Here is a 9,604-nt window from a genome sequence, read left to right as displayed (position 1 = left end):
GTAGGACACAGAACTGGGAAAACAAACAGAAATAAATGTCTGAATTCAGCTCCATCTCCTCAAAGGTAGGACCTTACTTGCATTTTCAGAGTTGTGGCTATGGCATTTTTGATTCGTTGTGTACAGTTAAGGATATGACATTGGGGTAAGCAGTCATCTTCCATGAAGGGGATCTGGATATGAAGGAAGGGATCCAGTTTCTGGAATCTTGAAAAAGTGACCTCACTTCCTTGGTGACAGGCCCACAGCTGACTTAGAACTCTGGTAACCAGGAACCTGCAGTCTAGATCTTCCTGCTTTCCAACTCACTTAACTGGAGATGGTCACGAGAACAAGACGTTCAGTTGCTGTATTCCTACTTTCAGGCACTCTGGACTCAGGAGAGTCCAAAGTGAGAGATTTTCATTCCACTGTTGACCTCAGCTCAGCCCTCTCCTCTGAAGCTTCTGGTCATGTGTTGGGAGATACCAGCAGGTACCATGAGGGAGCTTGGGACAGCCCACTGGAGAGCAGACCACACTCACCGGAGCAGGCTCACACCTCCTGCCACGTGTGTGTGTGTGTGTGTGTGTGTGTGTGTGTGTAGAGGGGACAGAGGAGAGGTGCATGCCCTTCCTGGGCAGAAACCAGCTTCCAGGTGTTGGAAGTCTGACACATATCTTGTGTTCAGACCCTAGGTCATAGCAGGCAAGATGAGAAGGTGAGTGCTGGGGACCAAGCTCAATAATGAATATGTTAGTCATGAGCCCAAGAGTCTCTTTCATCTGGCTTCCTCCTTGCCAGATGTCTTTTCAGTGGCCCCTCTTGGCCTGAACTGGAGAACACGATTTCTAATGGGGGTGTCCTCTTGTGGTGATGTCCAGGGAGGACCCTAATGTCTCTTGGCCCTGTATATATAGGACATTGTATTTCCAGAGCTTCACCCAGGAGATCTTGGAGGAGATGGTCTGTGGCTTTGACTATTCCAACACTAGACAATTATCTGGTGCACCAGGCAAACAAGGATCAGTGCTTTTCTGAGGTGAGAATGGGAAGCAGGTTCTCCACACAAATATGGCTCCCACACAAACATGGAGAGAAACCTGAGGCCCTTCCGTAGTGTTTCCATGTGAGTGTCCCACAAGCTCAACCTCAAAGTGATCTGAACCTCTATGCCTAGCCACTAGCTATGGGATGAGGTGGGAAGACACTCTTCACCTATGTTGGAATGGTGCAGAATATATTTAATGTTTTTGAGGGCTTGTGGGGGTTGTTTTGTTTTGTTTTTCACAAGCAATGAGTATCTTTGCATTTTACTACTGTTTTTATTATTCCACCTACTCATCCCAGATATCCTGTGTAGAACCCAGCTTCACTGTCCCTGCAGAACTTCTCCAAGCCCTTACAAATCATCACACTAAAGAGTGTGATTTAACACAAAAGGAAGGGTGGGATGAAGCCATTCTATATGTTTTCCTGTAACGTGTCCTCTCTCAGAACACATCAAATCATTGTAGGCCCAACAGGTCATGAGCTTTGTCCTTATAGATCTTCACAGTACTACATAAATGAAGCCATCTGCCACAGTGATTCAGTCTTTCAAGGCCCTTGGCACTTGACTTGATGCCATTCTCTTGTCATTTCTGCAGTGCTTTAAAGAATGCCTTACGTGTCCTCACAGACTGTTTTAGTTGCTAGATCTGCTATAACATGGAACCCCAGATTGGGTGAAGGTCTCTGTTGCCTCCTGGCCCTGGTAGCTGGCTCTGTCCTTCCTTAGACATCCACCCAGAAATCTTTGATGAGCTGCTCCAAGGGTTCAACTACTCTATCTCCCCTGACAAGCATAGGTGCATCAGGCCACCAACTACAAGTGCCAATCTGGGGTGAGAACAGGTCCACATTCATGTCCAATTTCAAGACCTAGAGATGATCAGGGAAACCCAGAACCCAGACTAGAAACAACTGGCTCCCCTGGGGCCTGCTGAGGAATGTGGTTTTCCCATGACCCTTTCTCCCCATTTCAGGAACAGACCAAGCCACATCAGTTTAGGGGAAATGCAATGCAGCCCATACTTTGGACAATTCTCAGGCCCAACGTATGTGATCTTGAGCAGCATTTAAGATTCTAACCCTCTGTGTTCTATTGGCTTTCAGATGTTAACTGATGACTCAATGGCATACTGGTCTTCATAAAAGCTATTAGTTGAGAGAAATGCTGTTGTTGCTCAGCTAACAAAGTGTGTAGAAGTTACCAATGGATTACCATGTCTCCCCTAAAACCAATTGTACTTTGAAGCCAAAACTTTTTTCTGTGTGGGCACTCAAGTCCCTTGTCCTGTACAAGTTTCTGAGGGAATGGGGGGTCTCTGGTCTGAGTGCCAGACCCTTATCTTCCCAGTGGTTCATGGTTTTGAAGCTGACTAGAGTGCCCCTCCTTGTCTCTCTGGTGTGAAAAGGAATCAACCCTGTCCCTGGGTGAGGCCTGCACCCTCCTGACTCTCAAGGAAGGCACAATGGAGAATTTCATACAGTACCATCCTTCCTTTCATACCATCCTTCAAGGATAGAAACCTCTCAAACATCCCAATCATTTCCTGAATATACCAGATATTCACCACAGCCCAACAAGTCCTGAGCCAGCAGTGAGTGACCACCCCATGTACACAGCACAGGGGGTGAGGCTCACCTCTACTACTGGTATGTTTTGGGAATGTCATTGCATCTCTCTGAGGTTCCTTTTCCTCTCCTGAAAAGTGGGTGTGGTAAGAGGATGAACCTCATGGGGCTACTGTGGGAAATCATGGGAGAAAACATGGCATAGACTTATCTGGTGCCTGACTGTGTAGAAAGAGCTGCTGGACATGCTGGACATCTTCATGTGTAGCAGTTCTCTCTCCCCAGTGAAGAAGTTCTCAATATCAACACTCATGGGCCTGTGGCACTTCAGGTTTACAGAAGCACATTGGAAAGCAGGCAGTTTTCCTGTTTGCAGAGGACTTCTGAGATTCTGTCTAACTGGTCCTGCTACTTGTCCTTTATGTGCCCAGAGTAGAGGTCACTGGGGGCAGGCAGAACAGCTCAATTTCTACTCAGTATAAGGAGAGTGCTGGTTGGAATTCCTTCATCCAATAATATATATTAAGCACCTAGTATTGCAGATACATTTCTAGTCACTAAGATAAATGAAGGAATAAAATAGATACAATGTCTGGGTCTCAATTCTAATCAGAGAGTCAGACAGTCAATGACTCTACAAGTGTAAGCACCCATGTCCATAGTTTGTTAGATGTGACATCTTCATGGCCACCTTGAGGGATGAATGGATCACCCATATTTAGACCATTTTGATGGACAATAAGATCAAATAAGGGCACCTGGGTGGCTCAGTCAGTTAGGCCTCTCTCTTAAGCTCAGATCATGATCTCCAGGGTCCTGGGTCTGAGCCCTACATTGGGCTCCCTGCTCAGAGGGGAGCCTGCTTCTCCCACTCCCTCTGATGCTCACCCTGCTTGTAGTCTCAGTCTCTCTCTTTCCAATAAATTAACAAATATCCTTTAAAAAATTTAAAGATCAAGTAAAACTTTGATTGGTCTTTGGATCCAGAAGGAGGGCCTTGCTGCCTCCACAGAGCATGTTGAGAGACTACAGGGGCTGTGGCTGAGGAGGGACTTTCAGAGCCATAGGTCTCACAGATCTCTTGATTTCCACTTGGAGGGCTTCATTTTGGGGACTTCATGGAAAGAGGCAAATGAGTCAAAGGGAGCTGCACATAGGGTCCCAAGCCCTCTGGGAAGCAGAGCACAGTCTGGGCTGATTTGGTGCCTCAAACACCCATCCTTTCAACTGTCCCATCTTGTTCTGCCTGTCCCTCTCCATACCACCTCTGCTGACCACCACACCTGAGGCCAAGAACACAAACTCTGGTGAGCAGACCACCAACCAATATGCTGACAACCTAAGCCCTGATCCTGGTTTACATGGAGGGTGGAGTAGACAAGGCCCTTGGCCATGGAGAAGAGGATAATTAGAAAAACCAGACTAATACAGGTTCTCTGGATGACCAGACCTTCCACTTCAAGGACAGCTACAGAGGGGTTGGAAATCAGGCTGAGGCCATTCTATGGGACCATACAGAAATAATGGTGCTATGGGAGTACCATGTGAAAGGAAAGGCCAGGCCTCTGATGCTGCTCTACATATGACTCTCCCCAGCACCTTCTCTCCCATCTTGGGTACCTGGCCTGACCAGAAATTGCAGGATACCTGGAAGTCCCTGCACCTTGAACTGCCACCTGGAGCTTGAAGTTAATGAGGATGATCAGGGTGCAAATGCCCTCCTTCCTTCCCTGACGGTATCTGCTCTTGGCTCATCCTATCCTGGGTTCCCTCAGTGAAGAGGAATGGAATTCAATCCAGGAACTCCAACTGGGCTCAGACCACATTCTCAGCTTCCTGAGCTCCAGCTCTGACCTGTACCCCCTACATAGGACTGTATGAGTGAACGTCCCCCTCTTCTCTTGAGTCTGTTCAAGAAGGTGCTGCCTCATCAGGGCCTGGGCTCCATCTGGCCCAAGAAGAATAAGCCTGGCAATTAGCACCTGGCATGCACAGTCCATGCCACCATCACCCAGTACAACTGTGTGGCCAACTGCATCATCACCACTTGTCTTGGAAACCCAGGCATGACAGCCCGGGACCGAGCCATGGTGGTGGAGCACTGGATCAAGGTGGCCAAGGTATGCCTATGGGAGGCCCAACTGACTTGCTCTCCTGAGCCTCGGGAACTGCTCTTCCCTTTATCAGTTCTCAAGGTTGAATTCTCTGGTCTAAGCTCTTCCTTCCAGGGGCATGCTGACCTTTACTACTACTCGTTGGGTCTTCCATGTGCCCTTCTGCAGGTCCCTGGACATCTGTCTCATCCAGGAGCGGAGATTGACACTAAGGGAGGCTACAGCTCTTGAGCAAATAGGGCTCCTGATACCCACCTGACAGCTCATTCTCTTCCCTCCCCAGGCCTGTCAAATCCTGTGGAACTACTACTCATTGCTCTGCAGAGTGCCTCAATTCACTGCTGAAGAAGACATGGGCCAAAGTTTCCAGGTGAGTGGGCCTCTCTCCAGAAGGACCAGGACAGGTGAGGGATCTCCCATATACCTTTCTGCTCCCCTCCCCCCTCAGTCAGCCTGGACTTCCTGGGAGGCAGCATACCTTGACAACATGGTTTTCTCAGCCTTCCTGGGGAATAGACCACCATGCCTCCTACTTTAGAAATCAGTTTTCCCAAATGTCCCCACTTGGGGGGACTGGGCTGAGCTGAATTAGAAGTTTTTGGATGTGTACTTTACAGCAACTAGAGTCTGCCCAATTGAAACCAAAATTGACCAAAGCAGAGGTGCTTAATTAATATGGGAATGGAGGTACTGGATGACCCTCATGAGAGCTCCCTCCCATGTCCTCCAATGACCTGAGTGCTCAGAGGAACCCAAAGAAAACACTCATCCAGCAGTTTGACACTTTTGGGTTCTCAGATCAAAGGGACTTGCACTCAACCTTGCCACATTATTCCTACATTGATCCTGCCTTCTTTCCCTCTATTCAGGAAGAGTTTTCAAACATTTAAAAAGCTGTGCATTGAAGACAACCCACAGAGTAAGAAGCTGCTTATCCAGGTAACATGGAAGTTGTAAGTCTAGAAAGAGGGGAGGGATGGGAGAGAACAGTGCCCTGCATGAATGAAGTAGGGAATGGCCTGGAGCATTACTTCAGGAGGTGAAGCCTTTGGCATGAACGTGGATGCAGCCTGGGGTAAAAATTCCACTGGGGGTGGAACAAGCAGGTGATGCTCAGCCGGAATCCCTAGCCTGGACACACAAGCTCTCTGTGTGTCACCAGCTGGTCCAGATGGAAGCCTGTACCAACCTTGAGAGCCCAGAGGACAGGCCTCTGCTCAGTGATGGGGTTGGGATGGGTTGAGGGCCACAACAATGATGATAGTAATAGGACACTGGGTCCTCAGGAGACTATAGGAGGTAGCTGGAGTTCTCACTTTTCCCAATGAGGAATCAGGCTCAGGGAGGCCAGACTGCAAGCTTAAGGCCACACATGGAGTGAATGTTGGAGCTGAGGTTGTTCTAGAACCACTCATGGTATGCTTAAGGATAATGCAGCATTGCTGCTTGGGTCAGATGTTCAGGGTCTGCAGTCAAGGATGTGGGGGTTGGGGAGCAGACTGAGGTTATTATGGTCTCAAGGAACTTGTCCTGGGCCCTGCAGAAATGGCTATCTAAACTTGGAACCCTGGGGATGGAGGTCTAGAGAGCATGGAAGAGGGGGTGGCAGAAGAAGGTGAGCATGCTTCAGGTACTAGGCCTCGAACCCAGAGGAGAGGGGGTTTTCTCTGAAAGCTGGAAGCCTCCAAATCAAGACAGGTGGGGCCTTCCAACTCCAGCTCTGACTCCTATTGCCACAGCTTCTAAAACCTTTCCTTTGACATGACCAAAGGGGGGTCTATAAAGATGGATACAAAATGAGTTTGTGGGTGGGCAGGGGCCCAGGGCTACATACTATGATTTTTCTAAAGCATGCCCTCAAAATGATTAGGAGGACTCTGATGTTCTTGGAGGGTGAGGAAAGGGTAACTGAAGGGAGGTCACCAAGGGTCCTAGTCTGCTCCACGTGGGAAGCTGGGGTGGGCCAGGGAGCTGAAATGTTTCCCGGGGAGGATCTCATCTCTGTGGACACAGGGACTCATTCCACCCTCAACCCCATGACACAGGGTGTTCTCTCCTTCCTTGGCACCTTCCCCACTGACCTGATGATGCTGGATATTGCAATGGAGGAGTACTTGGAGGTGTGTGAGCCTGAGAGCTGGGGAGGAGGGGCCAGAATCTTGAAGTGTGGTAACAGATAGCCCCTGGACTGAGCCCTGAGCTCTCAGTACTTGGCAAACCTTCCCATCATGACAGCCTCACAGCCTCACAGTTGCTCCTGTGGGCTAGGGTTTCTTGCTCATGTCAGTGATGAGTGAGGGGAGGCTGCACTTAGTTCACTGGTCCTGGGATCAAGTCTGCTGCCTGAATGCAAAGCAGCATGAGGTTTGTCTGGGTTGACCTCAGCCTCTTCCTTAAGGGTTGCCTGTGAGAGCAGAGTGAAATCAGGACACCCCTGTACACATCAGCAAGCACTTAAGGAGCCTAGCAGCCCCTGCCCACCTGAGGCTTTGGCCTCCCCTTCCTGTGCTACAGGATACCAGAGCAGCCACCTCATGTCTTCCTTTCCCTGGACCCCAGAGGCTGGCCTAGACTGCAGTCCTGTCATCCGTGTACACATGGCTCCCTTGTGTACCTGGCCTTAGTGCAGCCAGAAGGAGTGGGTATTAGCAGCTAGTAATAATCAAGGTGCTTTTACTGATGGACTTTGGTTGTCTGCTTTCCAGGGGAATGAGATCAACCACCAGAAGAAGGTGACGCTCTGTATGACTTCCAGTAGGTAAGGGTAGGGTTGTGCCTATCAGAGATGTCCCTGGGAGGAACATTCCTTGCCTTCATCCCTTCATTCTCACATTTACAGGAATAGTTTGATAAAGAAGTGAAAGTCCCATCTAGTTAGTAAGTGATGACAGAGGAATGGCAATCAAGGATAACTTCTCAGAAGAGGGACAGTTTATACTACTCACCTCTGAGAACAAGTTGGGACTGGATGAATTTGCAGGAAGGTGGGTTGCCACATGTTCAAAGACCCAGCACTGGTCCCCTGTCCCAGAGTTAAGCCCTCCCATGATTCTGCAGCTTCCCCACCCAGGCTCTGCATGCATTCCATCCTTCTCTCTTGGTCCAGGAACACAAAATCATGACGGAGATCATGCTGCTTCAGGTGGCTGCAGATCATTACAACATAGAGCCCAAGGATCCATTTAGGGCTTGGTTCCAGTCTGGGGAGTGGCTCGGTGAAGAGGAGAGATAAGACTCATAAGGAGCTGGGTGAGCGTAGAGGTAGACTCTTTCTGGTGGCCACTCCAGGGATTCTTCTTCTTTGGCTCCTGGGGCAGCCTCCAGCCTTGCTACTGGGGTACCAGACTCCAGCTCCTGGGAAGATACCAGGAAAGACTCCCGAATTGAAGCTCCTGCTCAACTCACATGTGTCATTCTGTCCTTAGCTACATCCTGTCCTGCCAGCTGGAGTCCTGATCCTAGCTGGCCAACAGAACTCAAGAACAGAAAGAATTGGCCACAGTCAAGCTCAAGGCTGAGCCAGTGTCCAGTGGCAATGCGACATGCAGGAGACCCATCTGCTCAACACCTCTTCCTCCCATCTCTACTTATTTGGAGGGCCAACATTTCATTGTCTTAAATGGGAATTGGTACATTTTAATGTTATTATATTAAAGCCCCTTTTATTTTAGAGTCCAGGAGTACAGTTTCATTCTTTTACTTCCTGTAGTAATCTAAAAGAGGTAAAGACTCTCATATTCATTTTTAATTTTTTTCTAGATTTTTATTTATTAATGAGAGTCACAGAGACAGAGGCAGAGACACAAACAGAGGGAGAAGCTGGCTCCCTGTGGGGAGCCTGACATGGGACTCAAACACAGGGCCCCAGGATCATGACCTGAGCCAAATGCAGATGCTCAACCACTGAGCCACCCAGACATCCCTCTCATATTTATTTTAAACTGAGAAATCTTACAGAGTCATCAGCAACTTTATATGGAAAGAAGTAGAAGATCCAGTCCTCCTCCCTAGCTACTGAAGGGCACCTCCAAGGCCCCCTTTCTCAGAGGACGGTATAAGAAATTTGGGCAAATCACAGAGACAGCCCCTCAGAACTGCTGAGATTAAGAGTTGGAGGTACTTTCACAGGAATAGCAAGAACCACTGAATGGGTGTCTTTACTTCCTGCCCCAGGACAGTGGCTGCCTTTGTACACTTTAAAGGAAGGACTTTTTCTTGCTTCTTTTGCTGATGTGGATTATTTTGCTTGGGTGTGGGGTTTTTTTGCTCTTCCCAGTATTTGGAATGTGTAGTTGTCTAGTTCAAACTCTGGAATTGCATCACCATTAAAGTGGGGATAAAAATGTAAAGAGACCAAATCCTGCACGTGAAAGGCATGAGGCCAGGAGAAGATAATTAGTGGATAGAATAAGGGCAAGCAGGACTTTCCATCCTCAGTCTCACTATAGGGGCTCTAGGTTCACCCCTGACCAAAACTGGAACCCTCCTAGAATCCTTGTCAATGATCTCTGAATTCCTTTTCCTCTTGGTTTGTATGTGGGGTAAAGATATTGGTATACCTTGAAGGCCCCATGGGGGCGAGGTTCCATGAACATCTGTGCTTACTTCTGAGCTAGGATTTCCTGCCTTCCTGCATTTCCTTGGGCAGTTCTCTTGAAAGCAGAAATTCCCTGAAGGCCCCAGCCTCTTGGTCCGATAGTAGCCACTCTTCCCTGGCTGGAACCTGATGGATCAGGAATTGGCTCTCTCTTGCCAGGATAATTGTTTGACCAGAGAAATCCCCACAGTTTCCTTGCTGGACAAGGTGACTTTTAGGTCTTTGTTGTTCTGATGTCCATGGTCCCAGACAGTCACCAGTTTACACATTCAGTCTCAGTATACACACTTACCCT

At 48.6% G+C, this 9,604-nt stretch overlaps 1 long non-coding RNA gene across 3 annotated transcripts; it reads left to right on the top strand.

Annotated features, from left to right (window-relative positions):
- The first annotated feature begins 275 nt into the window (after positions 1-275).
- LOC112660904 (uncharacterized) lies at positions 276-8,366 on the top strand. Of its 3 annotated transcripts, XR_003137302.3 has the most exons (7): positions 276-4,718; positions 4,996-5,082; positions 5,582-5,651; positions 7,418-7,470; positions 7,552-7,696; positions 7,819-7,961; positions 8,138-8,366. It is a non-coding gene; the product is annotated as an uncharacterized LOC112660904 (long non-coding RNA). The 3 variants fall into 3 exon arrangements; XR_007410081.1 differs by having other exon boundaries at positions 276-5,082; positions 7,418-7,466; XR_007410080.1 differs by having other exon boundaries at positions 276-5,082.
- The last annotated feature ends 1,238 nt before the right edge of the window (positions 8,367-9,604 follow it).

The sequence above is a fragment of the Canis lupus genome, chromosome 4 (assembly GCF_003254725.2).
Source record: "Canis lupus dingo isolate Sandy chromosome 4, ASM325472v2, whole genome shotgun sequence".
NCBI classification, from domain to species: domain Eukaryota; kingdom Metazoa; phylum Chordata; class Mammalia; order Carnivora; family Canidae; genus Canis; species Canis lupus.
The sequence above is the reverse complement of the archived record's forward strand: the minus strand, read 5'-3'. Positions and strand labels throughout refer to the sequence as shown.